Raw genomic sequence first — 26,056 nt, 5'->3', positions numbered from 1 at the left:
TGAAGACTTAAAGGAAACATAACCATTGTCTTCAAGTATTTGAAAGGCTGTAATGAAGGAAAAATAATAAACTTCTTGCTTGATCCCAAGCAAGCAAGTAGAACTAACAACAATGCAGAGAAGTTGAGGAGAGATTTCTGGCTTTTTTATGGAAAAAACCTGCTAGCAATCATTGATAAACAAAAGTGGAATGGGCTGCAGTCAGAAATATCTTATTTGTTGAGGTCTTCAAGGTTGTAACCACCTATAAAGAATGTTGGAGAATAGATGGAATTCTAATTCAAGTGTGGATTTGACCAAATAACCAATGATGGTAGTAGAGTTCAGACCTAGAACGGACCTTATATATTATCTCATCCAACCCCTCACTTCACAGAAGATGAAACCTAGCCCCAAATCATCAAGTGGCAGAGATTTGACCTTAGTGCTTGAAAAACAGTATTCTTTCCACTTCGACAAGCATCACGGCATAGCAGAAAGAGGTTTGGACCTGGAGTCAAGAGAAAGCTGGGTTCAAATCCTGCATTCGGCACTTACTAGCTCTGTGACCATAAGCAAGTCACTCAAAAATATAAGCAGCTAGGTGGCACAGTGGCTAGAGTGTGGACTTTAGAGCTCAAGGAAGACTAGAGTTCAAATCCTACTTCACACACTTCTATGTGAGCTTGGTCAAAGTCACTTAACCTCTGCCTCAGTCCTCTCATCTATAAAATTGGGATAATAATAGCATCTCTACCTCATAGGCTTATTGTGGGGACCAAGTAAGAAAACATATGTAACGTTCTGTGCAAACCTTAAAGCACTATATAAATAAGCTATTATTATTACATTGTGATGATTCTGTGGTCTCTTCTAACTATGATGCACTATGATTTTATGAACAGTGTGATCTGACTGTCAAAAAAGACAACACAACCTTAGGCTGCATTAACAGAAGCATCAATGTTCAGAATAAAAGAAACAACAGTTTCACTGTACTCTGTTAATCAGACCATATGCTTAATAAGCATTTGGAGTGTCTTATTTTAAAAGGAATTCACAAGCTGAAGAAAGACTATGAGAGTGAAAGATCTCAAAATTATGTCACATATGTTATAGCTGAAGAAAATGCGTCATTCATATATATGTGTGTATATGCATATATTTGTTTATATATACACATTATATATATATGTTAGTGTATTGTATACACGCATCTATACATATATGTATACATATGTGTCAGTGTGTGCATGTGTGCATAGCAGTTAGGTAACTCAGCGGATAGAGCACTAAGCCTGGAATCAGGAAGACTTGGATTCAAATTCAGCTTCAGACACTTACTAGCTGTGTGAACTGGGCATGTCACTTAACCTCTGTTTGCCTTAATCCACTGGAGAATAAAATGGCGAACAACTCCAGTATCTTTGCCAAGAAAACCTCATGAATAGTATTGGCATGATTTGGTTTACAGGATCACAAAGAGTTGGACACGGCTGAATGACTAAAAAACAACTACACAACACATATATACATATGTGTATGTGTGTGTATACATACACATATGTGTATATGTGTGTATATGTGTAAATGTTATCTCCTTAAGGACAGGGACAGTTTCACTTTTGGCTTTGCATTCCCAAACATAGCAGTGCTTAATAAAATCTTGCTGGCTGATTTAACAGAATCCTGAGTACAGAAGGTCTAAATGACACATGATAGCCATCCTCCTATATTTTAACTGGTGTCAACTGATTGAAAAATTAGGCTTGCTGTCTATGGCTTCAGAGCACACAAGTTGAACCAATAGGTAGAAGTGACAGGGAGGCAGATTTCAGCTAATTACGTGCAAGATCTTCCCAACAACGAAATGAATTATCTCTTGAAATAGTCTACCATTGCTGGAAGCAGAGGCTAAATAACCATGACGCACATGATGGTGTCAAACTCAAATAGAAAGGGAGGGGCCGTTAATTCATACATATGACACCTGCACCCACATATTGATTTAGTTTTTAAATGTATTATCTATGTTTTATTGTATTTCTGTTTATTTTGTTAAATATTTTCCAATTACATTTTAATCTGGCTCAGGATATACTCAAGGCTGCTGCAGGCCTCATGCAGCCCATAGGCCTTGTGTTGGACACCTCTGGACGAGATGACCTCTGGGTCACCTGGAATATTTTCTAACTCTAAGGTTCTATGGTCTTATGATTATCCAAACCAGATAATAAAAATTAAGGGTTTAACATTCAGTTTAATTTGTGTTTGGGGTGATATTTCAGATCAAATTCTCTTCCCTAAGCTGGTGTACCCATTACTTAGGTTAATTTTAATCTTTCATCTAGAACAGCAGTCAGATCACACTGTTCACAAAACAATTATCAGCAAGGATTTCCAGGAGGAAATCAGGGATGATAGTAACCAGATAAAAATGTGCAATTGCCAGATGATATCTTTGCCAGAATGAGAAGCATTAAACATTTCATTATTATTATTGTTGCTGTTATTATTAAAGCTTCCCTCTATGAACAAGAAATGACATGAACCACCATCAGCCTTCTAATTAGCTTTATTTTTAAATCCATTTTTAAAATCCATTTCTCTCAATCTTTAAAAACTCTAGATCATTATCCTTCTCAGGTACTAATAAGACTTTGCAATTCATTCTTACATTCTTTTCATTTACATTCAAATTATAACACACTGTGTAGCAAAGTAATAGCTTAAGATTTTAAAAGGATCTCTTGAAATAATATTTACCCACTAAAACGAGGTGTTTCCTCAATCCTACTTTTAACATGTACCCTTCAAAAAAATGGAGTGTTTGTTTCATGCTGTCACCTAATCTGAATTGAGTTGCTGCTACCATCTTGATTATTATATTTGGCATTCCAGTTCCTAATATTCCTTTTTTCCATCCTTTCTACTTGGACACCCTCCTCTTAGAAGGGAGCTTAGTAGGTGCTAAGGACCATCAGCACTTAATTGAGTCATGTTCTTTATTAAAATGAGAAGTATCACAAGAGTACTGAAAAAGGGAGATCTCTGGAGAAGTATCCAACTGTCTGAAGCATCTATTAGTTGGAACTCATAGATTTTTCTAGAACCTAGAGATAGGGATTGGACCATCTTCAAGCAAAGATTAGATGAACCCTTGCTGAAGATATTGAAGACGGAAAGTTAAGAGCAATTTAAGTTTGAATGAGATGGACGTTACGGTCCCTTTCAACTCTGAAGTTCTATGAAGAAAAGAAACAAAGTTAGTCTGGCATGACCTGCTCTTGATGATGCTAGGTGATTCAGTGGATAAAGTTCTGGGCCTGGAATCAGGAAGATCTGAGGTGAAATCCAACCTCAGACATAATGTAGCTATGTGATCTTGGGCAAGTCAAACCTCTGTTTTCCTCCTCCATTTCCTCATCTATAAAAAAAAAAAAAATAGGGATAATAATAGCACCTATCTCCCAAGGTTATTGCGAGGAAAAAATGAAATAACACTTATAAAGTGCATAGCACAGTATCTGTCATATAGTAAGTGCTATATAAATGCTAGTTATTATTATTATTTGGGTTCTTTCTATTTAGAAAATTTTAGATCTTCCCTGTAATTTTATATGCTAGAATTTTGACATTATGTGAATTCAAGTTCACTAGCCTCTTGTGAAACTGGGAATCTTCAGTTCTGCAAAAATCTCTCATTCAAAAGTCACTGACAGTGGCTCAGCAATTGTATTTGCCAATTCTTTCACAACTTGATATGGTTCATCCAGGCTTAGTCAAATAAAATTCATTGAGAGCAGAAAGATGATCTCTTGATACCCATTCACTTCTCTTGGACTTCAATTCCCTCTTATAAATTTTTGTTCCATCCTTTTTTCATTCAAAGATTGTTTTCTTTGGAAGAGAAAACAGAAGAAAAATATGAAGTAATTCTGCCTTCTCTCTATTTCACATTATCATCAACCCATCTTCCCTGAGTAACAGTCCTCTTTCATTTTTGATAATAATAGCTAGCATTTACGTAGTGTTTTAAGGTTTGCAAAATATTTTACATATGTTCTTTCATTTTATCCCAGCCAAATAGCATAGTTGATAGAGTACTGGAATTGGATACATCTTTAAAAGATGGTCATTTAAATTCTGCCTTATATATTTACTAGCTATTTGACCTTGAGCGAATCACTTAGGTTCTTTCAGCCTCAGTTTCCTCATCTGTAAGGAAAAAAAGGAATAATAATAGCATCTACTTCTTAGGATTGTTGTAAAGATTAAGTTAAAGTGTTATAGAAATGTTATTACCATTAACAGTAATGTTTATCATTGTTCAGTAATTTTCAGTTGTGCCCGACTCTTTGTGACCACAACTGGGGTTACATCTTGGTAAAGATACTGGAGTGGTTTACCATTTCCTTCTCTAGCTCATTTTACAGATGAGGAAACTGAGGCAAACAAGGTTAAGTGACTTACCCAGAGTGGCACAGATAGTAAGTGTCTGAGGCCAGATTTGAACTTAGGAAGAGGTATCTTCCTGACTCCAAGACTGGAACTCTATCCACCGTGCCAGCTAGCTATCACTAATAATGATAATCCTCTTCTTTTTCCCCACGTAACTTAAAAAAAGAAACTTTTTGTTGTCAGAGGATTACAGATCTAAGTATTACAGGGCCATCTTGCCCAAATTCCACATTTTATAGAAAAGGAAGGTTAAATGATCTGCTTAAAGTCACCCAGATGGCAGAGGCAAGATTCAAACCCTGACTCTCTAACAGTGCTCTTTCCACTGTCCCACACAGCCTCCTCCAATATTTGCTAGTTCATTCAGAACTTTAGCATTCCTTCCTATATCTATTCATCTAGGACCACCAAGCCATGCTTTTGTATTTGTCTTTAGTTAACTAACCTTGTTTCCATCTTCTTTTTTTCTCCTTTTATTATTTTTAATTTTTAATATAAATTTATTCATTTTTAGTTTTCAACATTTACTTCCACAAGATTTTGAGTTCCAAATTTTCACCCCATCTCGCCCCTCCCCCCCACCCCAAGATGGCATGCATTTTGAATATCCCTTCTCCTAGTCTGCCCTCTCTTCAATCTCTGCACCCCTTCTCTTATCCCCTTCCCCTTCTATTTTCCTGTAGGGCAGGATAAACTTCTGTACCCCATTTCCTGTATTTCTTATTTCCTAGTTGCATGTGAAAACATTTTTTTTAAACATATGTTTTTAAAACTTTGGGTTCCACATTTTCTCTCCTCCTCCTTCCCCACCCACCCTCATTGAAAAGGCAAGCAACTCAATATAGGTTATACATGTGCAGTTATGCAAACCACTTCCATAGTAGCCATGTTGTGAAAAACTAACTCTATTTCCCTTAATCCTATCCTACCCTTCCATTTATTCTATTCTATCTTTTGACCATGTCCCTTCTCAGAAGTATTTGCTTCTGATTACCCCCCCTTTCCCAGCCTGCCCTCCTCTCTATCATCCCACTGCTCTCTTGTCCCCTTCTCCCCCTATTTTCCTATAGGGTAAGACAGATTTCCATACCCAATTGAATGTGTATGTTATTCCCTCCTTAAACCAAATCCTATGAGAATAAGATTCACTCATTCCCTCTCACCTTCCCCTGTTTTCCCCCCGCTGCAAGAGCCTTTTCTTTTCTGTTTTTTTTTTTGTGAGATAATTTACCCTGTTCTACCTCTCCCTTTCTTCTTCTCCTAGTATAATCCTCTCTCATCCCTTAATTTTATTCTCCAGATATGACCCCTTAATCTTCAACTCACCCTGTACCCTCTATCTACCTACCTGCCTACATATATATAATATATATGTATATATATGTATATATGTGTATATATATATATAATATACACACACAATATATATATTCTATATTCTATATATAGAATATAGAATATAGAATATATATATTATATATACACACATACACACACACACACACACACACACATAACATAAAATTTTTTCCCTCCAACTACCCTAATACTGAGATCTCATGAGTTAGAAACATCATCTTTCCATGTAGGAATGTAAACAGTTCAACCATAATAAGTCTCTTATGATTTCTCTTTCCTATTTACCTCTTCCATGTTTCACTTGAGTCTTGTATTTGAAAGTCAAATTTCTATTCAGCTCTGGTCTTTTCATCAAGAATGCTTGAAAGTCCTCTATTTCACTGAATGACCATTTTTTCCCCTGAAGGATTATACTCAGTTTTGCTGGGTAGGTGATTCTTGGTTGGAATCCTATCTCCTTTGCCCTCTGGAATATTATATTCCATGTCCTGCGGTCCCTTAATGCAGAAGCTGCTAATTCTTGTGTTATCCTGATTGTGTTTCCACAATACTTGAATTGTTTCTTTCTGGCAGCTTGTAATATTTTCTCCTTGACCTGGGAACTTTGGAATTTGGCTACAATATTCCTGGGAGTTTTCTTTTGGGGATCTCTTTCAGGAGGAGATTGGTGGATTCTTTCAATTCCTATTTTCCCCTCTGGTTCTAAAATATCAGGGCAGTTTTCCTTGATAATTTCTTGAAAGATGATGTCTAGGCTCTTTTTTTGATCATGGCTTTCAGATAGTCCAATAATTTTCAAATTATCTCCCGTGGATCTATTTTTGTGGGTTCTGCTGCTTTAGAATTTGTTTAGAGCCATTTTTAATAGGTATTTAAAAGGGTTTGGGGGAGAGCTCAAGCAAGTCACTGCTTTCATTCTGCCATCTTAACTCCATCCCCCTGTTTCCATCTTCTTTACACATCTCTTTAAAATATAAGTTGGTTAAGCAGTTTTCTTTCTTTTTTTTAAAATTTTTTTTATTACTTTTAGGCAATTGGGGGTAAGTGACTTGCCCAGGGTCACACAGCTAGTAAGTGTCAAGTGTTTGGTCTGAGGCCGGGTTTGAACTCAGGTCCTCCTGACTTTAGGGCCGGTGCTCTATCCACTGTGCCATCTAGCTGCCTCAGTTAAACAGTTTTCTGTTCAGCCACATTGGTCTTTTAAACAGTTCTTTTTCTTCCTTGTCAGAATTATTTGTATAGATTTCATTGGAATATCATTCTTGAAAGAATGATGCCCCTTGTGGTCAACTTCCCCTTCAGGTAGTTAAACCATTGGATTCTACCTACCCTTTCTCTGAATTCTGAAACCTGCTCTTTTCATATTCAAGTTACATAGTAGACTATACACAGATTCTTCTCCTCTTCCTCCTTTTATGTTCTCTTTCCTTTTCCTCTTTTTCTTCTTCCTTTTCCCCCTCTTCCTCCTCTTTCTCATTAAAAGCTCCAAAATGGAGGTGCACGCCTGTCATCCCTACTGCTGGGGAGCCTGAGTCTGGTGCATTGGTTTAGTTCAGATGTTCTAAACTGCAGTAGAGCTAACGCAGATCAGTGTCTGAACTAAGTCCAAGGTAGACAGCCACCAGGCTGCCTAAGCAGAGGCAAACAGGGTCATGTCAGAAAAAAAAAATGGAGCAGGTTAAAGCTTCCTTACTAATTAATACTGGGATCTAGCCCATGTGTTACCACTGAATTTCTGGCCCAGCTGAGATAGGGAAATCTCATCTCAAAAATCACTAAAATGGACTGCTCACTTCTTTCCAAAATCATTTCTACATCAGCATTAGTTCTTCTTGCTGGTCAATAAAGACCAAAATAACAGTTCCCCTCAAAGTTTTATCTACCTTTTAAAGAATAAAATTTTAGGATTTTAGGAGACAATCCTAGCAGCTGACCACAGAGTGAGCTCACAATTGTTCTATCATCCCTTTGTACTAGGTTTGTGATTCACAAACTCATTGTCTACTGGTTTCTCTTTCTCCTGTTTCCCCAAATGGAATCATCTTTTCAAACCACATTTGGAAGTTGGAACTGAAGTTATCTTGTCTTGTCCATCAAAGAGGCATGAAAATTGCAGATACAGGGGGGGAAATAACCTAGTTTGCAAGACCGTATAAATACTGAGAAGTTCCTAATGTTGTCTCCAAATTGACCACATTCTGGGAATCATTTTTCTTGCCTTCTCAATGAGTGGGGAAGAGAGAGGAGAGAGGGAAAGAATTTGACATTGAAAATAAAAACAAAATTTAATTTAAAAAAATAAGAAATGGACTGAGCTCCTGCCTATATTCAGCTGGTCTTGACCTTTTGTTCCCTTAAACATTCAACTAAAACTGTGATTTTTGACATCTCAATTCTAGCCAAATGTTAGTATGCCAGAGCCAAATTTTCAAGGCATCATAGAATCTCAGAGTTGAATCCCAGAGGCCATCTGGTCTAACTTAGTAAAAACTCCACTCTAAAACATAGCTGACAAGTGGTCATCTAGCCCTCCTTACATAAAGACCTCCAGCACATGAAAACCCTCTTCATCCCAGTTTTAACCAGTTCCCAATTCCTGTTTCAGGTTACTTCCCAGTTCACTTCTCCTTGATATTGTAGTATTGTACAGCTGCTAGTTTTCCAGAGGCAACCAGTGGATGACAAAAGTCAATTCTCTTACTTCTGTTTGAGGCTAAATGAGTCATGATATGTTTTTTTTTCTAGACTAATAACTAAACAGCTTTACCACAAGTATCCAAAGTCGTTAGTGTTCAAGTGAACCACCTATTTATTTAAAGAATTTTTTGTCAATTTTTTTTGAGTATTTAAGTCCCCTAAAGTGTTCAGTAAATTGAGCAAAACCAATGCAGGTTTTATGAACAATTGATAAATACCAGGATTACCTTATAATTCTCAGAACTATGTAAATTACTGCTTCTCTGTTCTTTCTACCTAGAAAATATAAGTCTGGTTTTTAGAAAACCTAATGTTTCAGAAGGCCATGTGAGTAAAACACAATGTTGGAGAGGCTTTGGGTTACTCATCTTTATTCTACTGAACTATAAATATGTGGAAATACTACCAACACTCAGCCATTTAATACATTTCAAATGCAAAGCATTCTCTGCATGTCAACAAAACAAGAATTTTCTCTACCATTCTAAGTGACTAAAGTCTTCTGCATGCACTGAGTAAAATACCTATACTGAAAATTAAGAGACCCAGATTCTGAGAGAGTCAAATTCCTGAGCTAATTGTCTTGCACTGAAAATGCTTGACTTACTAGGCCCAGATGTTAAAACCTAAGAATCGGTTACAGAAGCCGCATGCCCTCCAACTGTCCTGAAGGGAGAAAGGCATAATAGGAAACTAGACACTCTTTTGTAAGTGGTAATAAATATATCATTACTCATTACTTCACATACATTTTTCCTAGGGACCAGAGATTATATTTCCTCATAGCATTTCATCATTCAATTGTTACAAAGAATTCTCATTTGTTCTCTGTATACATTTCAATAACCCATTTAATCAACAAAGGTTTATAGTACCATTACCTTCCCATCACTGGAGGTCTCCAAATAAAGGCAGGATGACCTTTTGGCGGGTGCATTATAGGGGAATTCAGGGGCCTCTGATCTCCTTTCATACTCTGACATTCTGAGAGCCTGTGATTCTGTGATGATGGGCTCAAACCTGGATATGACACAATATTTAAAAATCTATTTGGTAAGCATAATTAGCACCATAAAATAAGGAGAACAATAGATGTTTAAAAAGTATTAGAGGTAGCTAAGAGTCATAATGGGTAGTGAGCTGGTACTGGAGACAGAAAGACTTGAGTTCAAATCCAGCCTCAGACACTTAACTAGCTTGTGTGACTCTGGGCAAGTCACTTAACCTCTGTTTTCCTCCATGTCCTTAACTGTGTTGCAGGGTTGTTATGAGGATTAAACGAGATAATATTTTGGTAAGGAGCTCAGCATAGTATCTGGAGTGTAGTAGGTGCTATATAAATTCATATTCCCTTCCCTTTTCCTAGTTCTAATTTAAAGCACAATCAGGATTCAGAAGAAAGATTACTATGTTTTACAGATGATATGATGGCATACTTAGAGACTCCTAGAGAACTAACTAAAAACCTACTTGAAATAATTAACAACTTTAGCAAAGTTGCAGGATATAAAATAAACCCACATAAATCATCAGCATTTCTATATATTACCAACAAAGCCCAGCAGCAAGAGATAGAAAGAGAAATTCCATTTAAAATAACTGTAGACATTATGAAATATTTGGAAGTCTACCTGCCAAGACAAACCCAGGAATTATATGAACACGATTACAAAACACTTTTCACACAAATAAAGTCAGACATAAACAATCAGGAAAATATCAATTGCTCATGGGTAAGCTGAGCTAAAATAATAAAAATTCTACCTAAATTAATTTACCTATTCAGTGTCATACCAATCAAACTACCAAAAATCATTTTATAGAGCTGGAAAAATAATAACAAAATTCACGTGGAAGAACAAAAGGTCAAGAATATCAAGAGAATTAATGTTAAAAAAATGCAAAGGAAGGTGGCCTACGCCATACCAGATCTAAAACTATATTATAAAGCAGCAGTCATCAAAACTATTTGGTACTGTCTAAGAAATAGAGTGGTAGATCAGCATACTAGATTAGGTACACAAGCCACAGTAATCAGTGACTATACTACTCTAGTGTTTGATAAACCCAAAGACTTTAGTTTCTGGAATAAGAACCCACTATTTGACAAAAATTGCTGGGAAAACTGGAAAATAGTATGGCAGAAACTAGTCATGGACCAACACCTCACACTCTAAACAAGTTCTTTTTTTTTTAATTTTATTTTTAGGCAATTGGGGTTAAGTGACTTGCCCAGGGTCACACAGCTAGTAAGCGTCAAGTGTTTGGTCTGAGGCCGGATTTGAACCCAGGTCCTCCTGACTTCAGGACCAGTGCTCTATCCACTGTGCCACCTAGCTGCTCCAACATCTCACACTCTATACCAAAACAATGTCATAATGAGTACATGATTTAGACATAAAGGATGATATCATAAGCAAATTCAGAGAGCAAGGAATAGTTTACCTGTCACATCTATGGAGAAGGGAAAAATTTATGACCAAACAAGAGATAGAGCACATTATGAAATGCAAAATGGATAATTTTGATTTCATTAAATTAAAAAGGTTTTACACAAACAAAAACAATGCAACCAGGATTAAAAGAAAAGCAGAAAGAAGGGAAATAATTTGTACAGTCAGTGTTTTTGATAAAAGCCTCATTTCTAAAATATATAGAGAACTGAGTCAAATTTACAAGAATACAAGTCATTCCCCAATTGATAAATGGTCAAAGGATAAAAATAGGAAGTTTTCAAATGAAGAAATTAAAGCTATCTATAATCATATGAAAAAATGGTATAAATCACTATTGATTTTAGAGAAATGCAAATTAAAACAACTCTGAAGTACCACCTCACATCTATCAGATTAGCTAATATGACAGAAAATGAAAGTAATAAATGTTGCAGAAGACAATGGGAAAATTGGAACACTAATGCATTGTTGGAGGAGTTGTGAACTGATCCAACCATGCTGGAGAGCAATTTGGAACTATGTCCAAAGAGCAACCAAGCTATGCATCCCCTTTGATCCTGCAACACCACTACCATCCCGAATAGGTCATAACAAAGGGAAGAGGACATACACGTACAAAAATATTTATAGCATCCCTTTTTGTGATGGCCAAGAATTAAAAATTGAGGGAATGGCCATCAGTTGGTGAATGGCTAAACAAGCTGTAGTATACATTGTAGAATACAATGGAATACTATTGTGCTATAAGAAATTATGAGCAGGCAGATTTCAGAAAAACCTGGAAAGACTTACATGAACCAATACTGAGTGAAGTGAGCAGAACCAGTAGAACACTGCACACAGCAATAGCAACATTGTGTAATGATTACCTAGGCTAGACTTAGCTCTTCTCAGCAATAAAATGATCCAAGACAACTCCAACAGACTCATGATGGAAAACGCTAACAATATCCAGAGAAAGAATTATGGAGTCTGAATGCAGAACAAAGCATACTATTTTCACTTTTTTTTTGTTTTCCGTGGCTTTTCCCTTTTATTCTGATTCTTCTTTCACAGCATGACTAATGTGGAAATATGTTTAACACAATTGTACATGTATAGCCTATATCAGATTACTTGCTGTCTTGGGGAGGGGGAAGGGAAGGGAGGGAGGGAGAAAAATTTGGAACTCAAAATTTTACAAAAATGAATGTTGAAAACTATCTTTACATGTAATTGGGGAAAAATAAAATACTATTAAGGAAAAAAGGAAAGAAATATTACTATGGGCCAGAGGAGTTGAAAAAGTGTTTCTTGGAGAATTTAGAGTGTTAACTTGGTGTAAGAGGAAGGAAAGGTTTTAAAGAGGTAAAGATGGATTTATTCTCACAAGGGAAGAGGGTAGAACAGCATGAACCAAGACAGAGAAGCACGTGTTAATCAGTACATAATCAAGAAAATGGTCCTACACACACAACGGATGTGTCTGTAATGAGAAGTAAAGTTAGACAGGCAAGATGGGCCTAAATCACAACAGTTTGAAAGAAAGGCAGGCATTTTGGACACGAGAGAGCCATTGCAATTTCTGCATTTATAATTCCTTTTATAACCTAGATTCTGTTAGGAAGACCTTGTTTTCAAATGATAGAATATAAGGAAGACATAAGGTGATATCTCAAAGAAAGACCCTTCCTAAGCTTATACAAGGCTCCATGAAGTATCACAGTGAAATGACCTCAAAGACAATAGTGGCAAGTTTTCAGTGCCAAGCACAGTACAATTTCTTTAAGTATCTGAAAGATACTCAAAGGAGGCAGTATTGGGCAATAGAAAGTAGGATGGATTTCCAATCAAAGGGCCTGGCTTTGAATCATGGTTCCACCACTAACTCCTCATATGACCTTAGACAAGTCATTTTCCTTGCTCCTGTTTCCTGACCTTGTAAACGAAGCAATTGTCCTAGATGACCTCTGAGATCCCCTCTATGATCCTCCTTCTATGTAAAAATGATTGCTACATGCTGCATCAATTAGGAGCTGCATTGTCATTCTTGAAGTATAGCTTAGCATGGGCTGTCTCTCCTCAGCACCAAAACAAACCTATTTGAAGAGGAAAAGTTCAGTCAACTCAGAGTTTGTTGACACACGAACAGTCAAAGTTCAATTACACAAGTCTATCCAACGAACTGGAACAAGATGAATCACAAGGATCTAGTTATCTCCTCTAGCTAGAAGAGAAAAAAAAAAATTTCCAAGCTACTTTTAGACCTGGCAATACTGTAAATGCCCGAGGGTGTAATTTGCAGTCCAATCTGTCATTTCCAGGGGATTCTGGAAGGCCATGGTTTCTTTGAGATATTTAGAACAGTATAGAAAAGGGAACATTCCCACAATGCACTCCTGCAGTGCCCCCAAGAACCCAAACCCAGCCCTGCAGATGTTGCCTAATGTATCCAGACTCTGGCAGGAGGGAGTCTTTTCAAGACTCATTGATTATCTTTGCTTTCTGGACGGCTATTCATCTGTCACTATTCATTTTTCGATCTTGGTTCTGAAATATTTGCATACCAGCTTTAGGGGAGGCAAACATCTGAGAACTTCTCCCTCAAGATTTTCCTCAGGTACATAGAATGCATCTAAAAACCAGTAGCAATCTGCAATCTCTTTTCAGAGACAGTATTTTGAAAGGGCTTGGAAGGAATGTCCTGTTTGGAGTTAATGATGTCTTTGAAAAGATAACCATACATTCAAAAGAAAATACTCATATTTTTACATAATAATAACTAATTGCCTGGATTTTCCCCCCATAGATCTGTTTATCTGGTCTTGCTAATGATGGTGTTTATTCTACTCTACACAATTTTCAAACCTGCTATGCACGCAAAACAAAAACATTTAATTTACAATCTTCAGTAGGATCTTGAAACTGCAAGGGAAAATAGTCTATATGTCTTCCATTCCAACATTATGGGTTGTATTTTTCTCCCTTCTTCCACTCCCCCCACCCACCCAAAGAGACATTCTGTCCCTTGGTTTGATATCATGTTTTGTTCTAGAAGCCAAGCAAAATCGTTTCGTAAAGCCAGGGAAAAAATAATGACTCTGTTATAGGATACACCCTGCTGTTCGTTATTTCAATTACTTTTTAAAGTCGCAGGATGTGCTCTAGTAGATCCACAAAAGGAATGTTCTACTACAAAGAAAATACATAGAGGTCAGGCCTAAATGAGAGCATGATAATTTCATTCCAAAAATTGTTAAAAAGAAGCAATGTGGTGCATTGGAAAGTTTGCTAGATTTGGAAACCCGGAACCTGAGTTCAAATCCCCACTTTTGCTGCTTATTAATCCAGTGTGGCTCTGGGCAAGTCACATGCTCTCTGAGACTGTAAATCAGGGGATTGGACTACATGACCCTGGATTCACCTTCCATTTCCTAAACTATGATCCTACCTAGCATTTATGAACCATGGGATGGTTCAATGGAAAATGTACCAGTTCTAGAATTATAGGTTGTTGTTCAGTTATTTTAGCCATGTCTGACTCTTTGTGATCCCATTTGAGGTTTTCTTGGTGAAGATGCTACAGTGGTTTGCCATTTCCTTCTCCAGGTCATTTTAGAAATGAGGAAAATGAGGTAAACAGGGTTAAGGGACTTGCTCAAGGTCACACAGCTAGTAAGTGTCTAAGGTCACATTTGACTCAGGTCTTCCTGACCCCAGGACGGGCACTCTACCCACTGTACCATCTCCCTGCCCAAAACAGAGGACCTGAGCCCAAATCCAATTTTTGATGCATGCTTTTCTGTGTGGCCTTGGGCACTTTATCTCTGGGCCTTAGCCCTTCATCTGTAAAATGACAATTTTGGACCAGATGGTCCCTAAAGTCCTTTGCATCTCTACATCTATGATCCTACAGTGCTTTCAGTGTCTGATTTGGTCAAAGTCATTATCTTTATTACATTTGAGAGGACAGGAGTTGATAGAGTTTATGCAAATCTGTATAATGATGAATTGTTTTTGTAACATCCTACTAGACAAAGAAATCTCTTGTGAAATCAGGTAAATCAGCAAAGCCTGGTTGTTCCAAAGCAAGGAGAAGGGCAGACGGTAGGGACACTTTTGCTATCTACACAGGAATAGCAAATTATACCCTTTCTGTCCCCCTGTCACCCAAGGAATTTTTAGGCATTCTTTGGCCTTTGGAATAATCCAGTCTGGCTACTTGTCAAAATTCAATCAAATCACTTAGAAACTGCAAAATCTGTGTAGAGACCCTAAAAAAAAATTAAACACTTCATTTGTTTAAAAAAATAGAAGAGACTAGGATGTTCACCCATTCTTCATGCTTCCATTGTTCATGACTCCCAAATTCATATCTCCAGTCCTATCCTCTTAGTTAAATTCTGAACCAGTGAAACCAATTGCCTAGACAACATTTGCCACCTGGCTGTCTTTCTGTCACCTCAGGCTCAACATCTCTAAAACCAAACTCACCATCCTCCCCACAAAACTGGGTCAGCTCCCAACTTCCTAGACTGTCAATGTCACTACCATTCTCTCAGACACTGAGGCTCAAAATTCTGGAATCATCTTTAACTCATCCCTATCCATCATTGTCTATATCTTATCAGTTACCAAGACCTGCTAATTTTTCCTACCAAACATTTCTGTCATCCAGCCCTTTTTCATTTCCACTGTGACCAAGGTTCCATCCTAGGAATAGCTATTAAATTAATCTTCCTTAAATTCTGCTTTAATCACTCATCATTTCATCATTCAATGTGAACTTGGATTGGATTCATATACTCTTTAAAAGGAGGTGGCTAATGCCAGGCCTCAAGTCAGGAGACTCACCTTCCTCAGTTCAAATCTGGCCTCAGACACCAGCAGTGTGACCCTGGGCAAAACATTTAACTCTGTTTGCCTCAGTTTACTCCCCTGTAAAATGAGCTGGAGAAGGAAATGGCAGAGCACTCCAGAATCTTTGCCAGGAAAACCCCAAATAGGGTCATGAAGAGTCAGATGCGACTGAAAAACAGCTGAACAACAATCCTTCAAACATCAACTTCTGTTGAGCACTGGGGGAAATGTAAAATGTAGATAAGATTCAGTCCCTGTTTTTAATGGAGCTTACAGTCTAGTAGTCATCACGTCATTCTCTTGCTTAAAACTTTCAATGGCTTCCTATTTCCTACTATGTCAAATTTAAACTCTTCTGCTTGGCTTTCAATTTCCTCTAAAACCTGGCTCCAGCTGAGTTCCTTTATCATTATTCTTCAACACATCCTATGTATTCTAGAACTACTGTTGTTTTCATGTCCATTTATCTTGTCTCCCCAACTCAATTCCGTGAGTACAGGGCTGACTTCCCATACTTTTTCCCTATCACACACACATTTATTCATTCAACATTTACTGGGCACTGGCTATGTGCAAGGCATAAGAAGCATTCAATAAATACTTGCTAGGAGATATGTTGCTTTCAAAACAACTCTGGTGGATTCACCAGCATATACACACACACACACACACACACACACACACACACACACACACACACACACACAGAGTCTTCCTCTCCCCCACCCCAACAGTGCTCTCTGTTAGTATATAAACTCTTCCTGCCCCAGAAAACTAAAGAAACAAAAGCATTTGGGCTCTGATTATCTACTGCTGACTGTCTATATTAATCCAACTCACCACACAATGCGTGAACTTTCCTGCTCATTTTGCTTGTGCAAACATAGCCATAAATAGTCTTAGCATTATATTAACTCCCAGTGGAGGGGGGAAAATCCCCAGGGAATGTTTGTTTTTTATTTTTGTTTTTCTTAATGGTTTGTTTTTTAAAAGGAGGTCATATTCCTCTATCCACTTACTAACTTAAGGAACGTTTTCTTTCCTTTTTCTCTGTAATCACTTTAAAAGGTATCTGAATTTTATACACACACACACACAGACCCTCGCGCGCGCACACACACACACACACACACACACACACACACACACACACATATGAATCTCCTTTCTGAAACCTTACAAGATTCCAGCTTCCCACCTGACTTTAATCTTTCTCTCCTTGATAATAAGGGGAAGGGGGCGGGGAGATAAGCATTTATTAAGCATCTACTATGTGTCAGGCACTGTGCCAAGCACTTTATATTGTCTCATTTGATCCTTAAAATAACCCTGGGTATAGGTATTATGATCCCCATTTTACAGTTGAGGAAACTAAGGCAGAAGTTAAGTGACTTACCCATGGTCACATAGTTAATATCTGAGGCTAGATCTGAACTGAGGTCTTCTTGACCCAGGGCTCTAACCACTGCCCCATATAGAACTTTGAACACTTTTTTTCTTTTTCATTAATTTTTTTCTTCACTAAAATAGAGCTTAGTAGAGAGAATCAAATCTGGAATAAACAATTAGGTTCAAATCTGAGTTTTACTAAATGGTGTTGGATGTGTCATTGCTTCTTGAGGACTTAGTTCCTCATCTGTAAAATGGAGGGTTTGGATAGCTGATCTCCAAAATCCCTTTCTGTTCTAAAATTGTGTGGTCTTAAGAGGGAAAAAGAATGGGTTTGGAGATACACACACACACATACACTCACAAATATCAATGTGTGTATATGTATATATGTATGTGTGTATGTATATATATACATATATATGCTACAAATAAATGTATATATTTGTGTTTATCTCCTCCTTTGAGATATACATATACACACATCTCCTCAAAGTCAAGAACTCTAAAAAAATAGGATTATTGATGTGACTCAGAAGTAGATATATATATATATATACATATAATATATATACATATATATATATATATATATATATATATATATATATATATATATATATATATATTATATATATATATATATACACATACTGAGCCAAGATGTATAGGGGTTCTTCATTATTCATCTTTCTTTCACACTGATAAGGTTAACAATGACAATAAAATGGAAATTTACTGACAAGACATCCTTGCTTATAGGTAGGTAAGGTTATGGATGTAAGCCAATTCAAAATCAAAATCATAGAATTCTGAAGCTTGAAAGCCCTTCATAGACTATCTAACAAGACAGTCTCATTTTGTAGTTGATTCTACTAGTATTTACTGATGCCTGCTAGGTACCCATAACCAGGCACTGAGGTGACAAATCCAAAATGGAGATATTTCCTATCCTTAAAGAGCTTACATTCTATTGAGGGGGGGAGTTATAGATTCGCAGATAATAAAAGACACATGCAAAAGAAATGCGACGTGATGGAGAGGGTCCTAAAAACGAGGGGAATTTTTTAAAGGTTCCAGATAGGTAGAATTCAGGCTAAGCCTTGAAGGAAACCTAGTTCAGAGAAGCAGATGTGAAGAGGAATAGCATTCCAGATACATACAGCCTGTTCAAAGACAGAAAAAGAGAGGGCCCAGGACAGAGCACTAGAATACCTCCAGGCATGGGGATGGAGTAAATGGAAGATGACCCTGCCAATGAGACCGAGAAAGATCTTTATGACACATAAGAAGAGTGACAGAGCAATTTCATGAAAACCTAGGAAGGAAAGAATAGCCAGAAAGAAGGGCTATTTGACAGTGTCGTATGGTGCAAAGAGTTCAAGAAGGATGAATGGTAAGAAAAGACCATTTAACTTCATTTTAAAGAGATCGCTGATGGTCTTAAAGTGAGTAATTTCATTTGAATGGTGGGGAGGGAAGCCAGACTGCAAAGGATTAAGAAGTGAGTAGGAGGTGAGAAAGTGGAGGCAACTGAGTGTATGTTGACAGCTCCCCTCCATTTGACCATGAAAGAGAGGAGAGATACAGAGACAGTTTGACAAGTTGGCAGGTTCAAGGAGAGTTTTTAAGACGTGGGATATCTGAACATGTTTGTAAGCAGCAGCAGGGAAGAGATACACATGAGGAAAATGAGGCCCAAAGGAATTCCTTACTCCTTTCTACCTTCTGGTAATACTAAAACTTGGTATTCTAGCTCTTTTCATTAACTCAATCTAGCTACAGAGTACATCTCATGCTTCACACAAGAATCTCAGGCTGCTTTCCTAATAAATCTTGTGAGAAGCCTGGGACCCTGCGGAGTTGGAAGGAGAGGCAGGCTGATAAAGGAAAAAGTCCCTTCACAGTTGTCACCGCTTTGGGACTCACAAAGACAGGCAGTGATTCACAATTTCACAAAACAAGAGGCCAAGAACCATAGCAACTGCAATGTCGAAGTATTTCCCTGGGGAAGGGCATCCTGGCATATATGGGGTATTCACAATGTTTGTCTCAGTTAGGACTCAAAGCTTGGCTCCCTGGGTTCCTCTACCAGAGTCCATAATCTAGGGTCCCTGATCTTGTTGTTCTGATATTTTGATGAATATAACTGGCTTCCTTTTGTAATTCTATGCATTTTATTCTGTATATTTAAAATATTATTCAGAGAAAGGATTCCATGTCACACAAAAAAAGGTTCAGCACCCTTGCACACAGAAAAACTAGTGTAGGAGTAATTGATGATGAGGTCTGTGAGGTTAGCCTGGGAACATACTGTCATTAGAAGATTAGCAGCGGTAGCCCTGGGCATGTATAACTCCAGCTATCTAACAATTGTCAGTTAAGGAGACCTTGCAACATTCTAAATAAACTCTAAAAATGTGATTTCCATAGTGATTTGGGAAACAAAATGGTAGTCAAGGATTTACTGGAGAACACCGGCTCCTTGAGTATGGAACGGAATTTTCTCTTTTCCTGATGCTCACTTTCAAAACCATCAGCAAGCAACTACTATGTGCCAGGCACTGTGCTAAGTGTTGGGAATATCAAGACAGAAGTGAAACAGTCTTTGCCCCCAAGAACCTTACATTCTGGGAGGAGAAAGGATGTAGGAGGAATAACATGCACATGTGCAGATAAATATAAATGCACACAAAATTAACACACGGCTGTAGGGAGAAACAAGCACACTAGTAAGTCCAATGGTGAGGAAAGCCTTCATACAGGAGGTAACATTTCGAATGAACTTTGAAACAAACTAGAGATTCTACGACATGAGGAAGTAGTGCATTCCAGTGATGGGGGACAGCCAGCATAAAGCATAGAGATGAGAGATGACATTATTCATATGATTTTAATGATATCTGCTGATAAGAAATATTTCTTAAGCATCTACTATACACCAGGCACTGTGACTTAAAATAATATCGTTAAGTTCCAATTGATCAATTCCTCAAATAACTATTTCCTTTGAGGGGAAAAAGACCCACAAGTAGCCACTGAGTCACAACTCACCATTCTATTCAGTGGCTGGACCAGGCCAAACAAGGTCCGTGCTGCTTCTCCAAGATCAACAGAAAAAGAGACATGAACTGAAAGTACCCGTTCATTTAGGCCCAGAATCACATAGAAGGATGACTGATTTAAACAGAAACTTACAGATCCAATTCAATGCAGTAGTCATATGTTGAATCAATATGAGGACTGAGGGGCATTCATCTTAAGTTTGTATATACAGACGCTGCATTGTAAGACTATCAGTTTCACTCAATTCAGAATCTGAGAATTAAGAAAATAACACTGGAAATTCACTAAAACACTGCTCACTTTAGAGCAAAATTCAGTATTAATGGTCTGTCTTAAGGCCTATTAAAGAAGGCATAATTAATGGAAGTTACAAAATGACCTTCTTATGAGACTATTTCACCTAGAAGGTGGTACCCCAGGGTGAACACCTAATCAACATTACTGTGACACCTCAGTGAATGAATCTTCACTCATTCCTTTGAGAAATACTCATTAAGTGCCAGCTTGGTTCAAATCACTATCCTAGGTACTTCTGCATCATTTCCTCCTTTTTCTCAAGAAATACCATTTCTTGATATTTTCTCAAACACCAAGTTCCCTCAGACTCTCTATTTTACCCTCCCTCCTACCAAAACCTGCTCTCTGGAAAGGGTCTTACAATCTGCTCCCATTACAGTATAAATGGTTGACAGTTTAAAGTTATTATGTTTCCTATCCTTATTTGAATTTTAAAAGAAACCAAAGATAAAAGTAGAATTCCAGATATCTGGCTTTAGGGTAGGAAAGGTTTGGTTTTGTTTCATTTTTAAGCTGCTGGGTTATTCCATTACTCCTGAAATCATACCACAAAGGCAATTACTTACTTCAATTCTGTAGGTAACCCAACTTGAAGTTGATCACAGTTTATAATTTATCTGATTCTCTTCTTCTCTCCAGGACAGGCCTTAGTGCTATCCTCTCTTACCTTGGGGGCAGAAACCTTTGCAACCTATTTCCTCCAGCTTTCCTGAATCCTTTCCAAAAGAACTTCCTTCTAAAACAAAGGCTCTTAATCTGGAGCTCATAAACTTATTAAAAATATATTTTGATAACTATTTCAATATAATTATATTCCTTTGTAATCCTATACATTTTATTTTTTGCATTTAAACAAATTTTTTTGAAAAGAGGTGTTCATAGGTTTCACCAGGCTGCCAAAGGCAAACACACACACATATCACTAAGAACTTATGTTTTAAAAGGCATTTGATCCAACAGGGGTCATATCAAAACCTATGTCCAACAAATTTATTCAGGTCTATTAGCCATCCCTAACTCTGGAAAGGAAACCCTAGGGGAAAAGAACTTGTATTAAAGCCTTTCATGTTTATTTTGTCATAGCTTATATCATTTTAAGTGAAATACATATTCATATACATTAAACTTCTCTGCCAGAGACACATAAACTCAAGAAAATGAAATGTCAGAGTTCTTACTATTCAATACCCTGTTTGATCTAGTCAGCAGTATGCTGCTAAATGTTTAATTTTTAATTTTTTTTTAATTTTTAGGCAATTGGGGTTAAGTGACTTGCCCAGGGTCATACAGTTAGTAAGTGTCAAGTGTTTTTGGTCTGAGGCTGGATTTGAACTCAGGTACTCCTGACTTCAGGGCCAGTGCTCTATCCATTGCACCACCTAGCTGCCCCTTCTGCTAAATGTTTAACAACCACCTCAGTGAGGGGAGGAGGGGAATGTATGTACTGATATACTTTTAAGTTTACTATTGAATTATATTGAGTTGAATATATTGAATTATAATTGAATTAATCAATTATTATTGAATTATTAACATTCTCTTTGTCACTTTCTTAAGACCAGACCATCAACAGAACAAAAAAAGTTAAGCCCTAATTTGTATAATTTGCCAATTTTTGAAGTGCAAATGCTCACGCTGAAAATTGTACAACCAGATGCTAAGAGCTGGCTTGAGCTGGCTCCCTGGATTTAGTGGAAAGAGGGCTGGACTGGAAGTCTGTAGGATTGTACTTGGATCTCAGGCTAGAAGAGAAATTAGAAGTCCAACTCCATGAAAAGGAAAAGGCACAGAAGTAGAGCTGGTTCTTGAACCCAAGTCTTCGGACTTCAGAGCCAGTGAGGTTTGGTTTTGTTTTGTTTGTTTTGTTTCGTTTTTTAACCACATCATATATAGTCTGAAAGGCTATCATAGGGAAGAGGAATTAGATTCGCTCAGCTTTGTCCCCAAGTACATTATAGTAGGCAGAAACTGCAGAAGGGTAAATGTCTGATAAAATCAGGGGAAAAAATGTTTTTGCATTTATATCCCTAGTATCCAGCATAGTACCTAGAAAAGACTGTAGTGGGGACCTAATAAATGCTTAGTGAACTGAACTGAACTATAAATTGCCACTGGAAAGGCAGCCCATTGAGTTAGTCCATCAATAAATCTATATTGGACAACCATTGATGGTAGAAGAGGTGCTAGATTCAGAGTTGATTTGAAAAAGGTTTAGTTCACTTGCATAAGGAAATTACACAGAGCTTTCAACAATCCCAAGCGACTCCCTCCTTCAAAAGCCCATTTTTAAAAATAGCAGCATTGTCTTAATGATGTTATATCAAGCAGCTAGGTGCCCCCGTGGAGACAGAGTACTGGACCCTAAGGTAGGATCTGAATGCAGAACTTCCTGGTTTTATTTTTTTTACCATAAGTGCCGAACTAAGTGATGCAGTGGATAAGAGTTCTGTACCTGGGGTTAGGAAGACCTAAATTCAGATCCTGCCTCAAATACTTAGTATCTTTATGAGCCTGGGCAAAACACTTAAGGCTTTTTCAGCCTATTGGAAAATGAAGAGTGCAATATTTTACCTGTGATTCTACCTAAGCAGAATAAAGTAGGATTATTCACCTCTCACACTCCAAACACTATCTCTCTTAAAGCAATGTAGAAACACAAGAGTATCTATGTAGGTTGTAGCATATTACCCATGATGACTTGTGTGAAAGAAGTGTCATACAAAACCATCAGCAAAGACATGTACACCTAGAAAAGGAGACAGATCAGTCACGCAGTAAGGGCAAAGGAGAGCAAATGGATAGCCCATACACAAAACCAAGATTCTAAAAATATTTAAAAGAACCACAGAAGGGCATCCATCCAGTGAGTTAGAAAGAACTTCTCTAAGAAATCTATGGAAAAGCATACCAGTGGACCAAAGTATCCATACAAATGAGATCACAGATTGGAAAAGATTATAGGAATTTTCATTCACAGTCTCAACATAACAATGAACTTTTGCTGAACACAGGATTGACAAAAACGATCTAATTTATTTTTCTCTGAGAATATCAGTTCCTCAAGATTTGGCTGCTCCTAATAATTGCATAGACTGTTGTGTCTACTTGACTACAAATATCTAGCTGAAAACTGATCATTTGAATCAATCAAGTTTTGTAGTCTATCAAATATTCCTTCCTCCTTTCCCCAATCCAAAAAGAAAAAAAAATGGTTCATTTTATTTTTGTCTAGTGTATTGACTAGATGTTTTGGTCTCCTATACCCATAGCCACAGTTTAAATAGTGGTGACAATTAAGCAAATTGTGCTCAGAAAAGATCCAGCACAAAGAAAGTGTACAGAATGCAGTCTTTGAAATAACAGAAGCATGTGACACTGACAGAGAAGATTAAAGTCTGTAAACCCATCAGATTAGAGAGACTGGAGCTTTATTCTGCCGCTAATAACATGAAGGGTTGAGAAAAGCAAAGTGCTCTTTTATCATCTAATATAAATCCTTATGACTAATTTACTAGCAGTGTAATCTCCAAAGAGAGAATTTGTGTACTTGGTGAAATCTGTTACCATCAAAACCGTCACAAATCATGTCGTGATTTATGCTTCTATAACTAGGAAAAAGAGCAATGGGAACTAATTTCCACATTTCTTGCAAATGTGAAACAAATGACTGAGTTCTGAATCTGCGGCCATACCCGAGGATATATTTCACTGTTGGCTTCTGTGCAGGGCCAGATTTACATTTTTTGAGAAGTCATACTTAGATGTTATGCGCACAGAGGAAATTCCTCAGCAAAGTGGGCTGCTGCAAAATGTTCCTGAGGATTTGTGATCAGTCAACAAGTGCTTAAGTTACTGTGTCCAAAGGTGGGGTTTTTCCCCCAAAAGGGGCTCTAATGACCAGAGGTGTGGACAGGAAAAAGACAAGTGAGATGTAAATGTGGCCCACAATATTTTTTAAATAACCTATCCTTCCCCATCCCCCAATTTGTACAGCAACCAATTTCTCTGTTGGCTGGGCTGCCAGACATAGTGTCTTGTAAGCTCCTCAAGGGTAGGGGTTGTTTACTTTTTATCTTTTTGTCCCCCAGCATGTAGCAGAGTTCCCTGGTACAGTAAATGCCTCATAGAGGAGTACTGAATGTTCATACGTCTCCCCTGTCTGGGTCATGACATCAGCCTATTCACAAAGCCGAGAGCTTCCTTTCTGAAAGCTTCCCTGCCTACCCAGGATCTCTGCTTTCAAAACAGAATATGCCACACGAGGACTCCCTTTTCAGATTTGCACAAGTGTCTTGGAGCCCCATCCTAAGCAGGGAGCAAGTGATATGAATGGCCCCACCTTCTCTCATGCTGATGTAAAAGTAATTGTGATTCCCAGTTGTTCCTTAGCCAGATCCTCTCTACGAAGAGTCTATTAAAAGCCTAGCAGGTCACTGCCACATGGAAGGCAGGATTTACTTAATAGAGGTCAATGGCTCAGAGAAACCACTCAGAAAGAAAAGATCTGAAAGGGCATATGTGGTGGAATGGGAAGAACATCTTCACTCATGACTTTGGGCAAATCATATCAGCTCCCTAGTTCTCCCTAGTTAGAAATAAGGCATCAGTTGGGGAATGGCTAAACAAAATGGGGCACAGGGATGCAATGGAATATCATTGCTATGTGTGAACAGTGAATGTGACAAATACAGAGAAGCACAAAAAGACTTAGAGGACCTGATGCAAAGTGAAGTACTCAAAACCAGGAAACTGATCTCCGCAATGACCACAGCAATCTAAACGGAAAGGACAAAAACAAGCTGAATGCTATGTGACTGTAATGTTCACCCTTGGCCTCAAAGAAGAGAGGAAAAGATGCACCTCCCTCACAATGTGTGGGGAACATGATAGATACTGTCAGACTCAATCATTGTATTGGTTAGTTTTGCTAAAGTACTTTTTTTCCCCTCTTTTTCATACTTTGTTACTTGCTATGACACTACAGGGAGAGAAAAGGACCTGTGTTTGGAAATGAGCATAATGTAAAAACAAAAAATTTCAATAAAATTATTTTTAAGTAAAACAATTTATAGAAAAGGATCACTTACCTAAAAGCTATGTATGAGTCAATGATCTGGGCCTCCAACTCTTTTTGCCTAATCTGGAACGCCTTTCATTTTAGAGGGGGAGTCTCAACCAGATGAATTCTAGATTAGTGCTGAATCAGAGATGGCCGAGTCAAGGAATAACCAGTACAGACCCTGGAAAGAGGTGAGTTGGCTCAAAGTAGAGATAGAAAGTTTCAGAATTACTTTCCCTCTAGTTTCTATAATCAGACAGGGGAAGGGGGGGGCAGGGGAGTCTGGTACTCAATCATCAAAATGAGGCAATCAGGTAGTTTACTTAGGAGACTAGGGAAAGAAAATTCAACAAAATCAAGATCAGCTGTGTTCAAAGAAAAAAATGGGGGGAGGTGGATGGAACCCATAACAATCCCAGGGCTTTTGAGCTTAAAGAGAATTTAGAGATCATTT

The 26,056-nt window shown here is 37.7% G+C and overlaps 1 long non-coding RNA gene across 1 annotated transcript in view; it reads right to left on the bottom strand.

Annotated features, from left to right (window-relative positions):
• Positions 1–2,536: 2,536 nt before the first annotated feature.
• The window catches only part of LOC110221531 (uncharacterized), a 28,190-nt gene continuing 4,670 nt past the window's right edge, over positions 2,537–26,056 (bottom strand). The window contains exons 2-3 of the long non-coding RNA XR_002328156.2: positions 9,378–9,516; positions 2,537–3,406 (exon numbers count right to left, since the gene is read on the bottom strand). This is a non-coding gene — a long non-coding RNA (uncharacterized LOC110221531). The remainder of the gene's footprint in view (positions 3,407–9,377; positions 9,517–26,056) is intronic.

The sequence above is a fragment of the Phascolarctos cinereus genome, unplaced genomic scaffold, assembly GCF_003287225.1.
Source record: "Phascolarctos cinereus isolate Bilbo 61053 unplaced genomic scaffold, phaCin_HiC Scaffold_726;HRSCAF=1367, whole genome shotgun sequence".
In the NCBI taxonomy this organism is placed as follows: Eukaryota; Metazoa; Chordata; class Mammalia; order Diprotodontia; family Phascolarctidae; genus Phascolarctos; species Phascolarctos cinereus.
The sequence above is the reverse complement of the archived record's forward strand: the minus strand, read 5'-3'. Positions and strand labels throughout refer to the sequence as shown.